Source organism: Mustela nigripes, chromosome 10, assembly GCF_022355385.1.
Source record: "Mustela nigripes isolate SB6536 chromosome 10, MUSNIG.SB6536, whole genome shotgun sequence".
Lineage (NCBI taxonomy): Eukaryota > Metazoa > Chordata > Mammalia > Carnivora > Mustelidae > Mustela > Mustela nigripes.
Window position 1 is genome coordinate 56,233,413 of NC_081566.1, and position 436 is coordinate 56,233,848.

The following is a 436-nucleotide window of genomic DNA, read 5'->3' on the forward strand; positions in this document are numbered from 1 at the left end:
GGAAAACAGTGCGGAGCTTCCTCAAAAAATTAAAAGTAGAACTAGCTCATGACCCAAGAATTCCACTTCTGGGTATTTATCCAAAGGAAACAAAAACACTAACCCGAAAAGACACCTGCACCCGCATGTTCATTGTAGCTTTATTCACAGTAGCTGAGACAAGGTGACGGCCTCAGTAGCCATCGGTAGATTAAAGGGTAAAGAAAACGTAGCGTATACACTGAGAAATAGAAAGATAAGTACTGGGCGCCTGGGTGGCTCAGTGGGTTAAGCCGCTGCCTTCGGCTCAGGTCATGATCTCAGGGTCCTGGGATCGAGGCCCACATCGGGCTCTCTGCTCAGTGGGGAGCCTGCTTCCTCCTCTCTCTCTGCCTGCCTCTCTGCCTGCTTGTGATCTCTCTCTGTCAAATAAATAAATAAAAATCTAAAAAAAAAA

At 46.6% G+C, this 436-nt stretch overlaps 1 long non-coding RNA gene across 1 annotated transcript in view; it reads right to left on the reverse strand.

The window, feature by feature from the left end:
- Positions 1 to 231: 231 nt before the first annotated feature.
- Positions 232 to 436, reverse strand: part of LOC132026200 (uncharacterized) — a 2,630-nt gene continuing 2,425 nt past the window's right edge. Inside the window, exon 3 of the long non-coding RNA XR_009406825.1 lies at positions 232 to 424. This is a non-coding gene — a long non-coding RNA (uncharacterized LOC132026200). The remainder of the gene's footprint in view (positions 425 to 436) is intronic.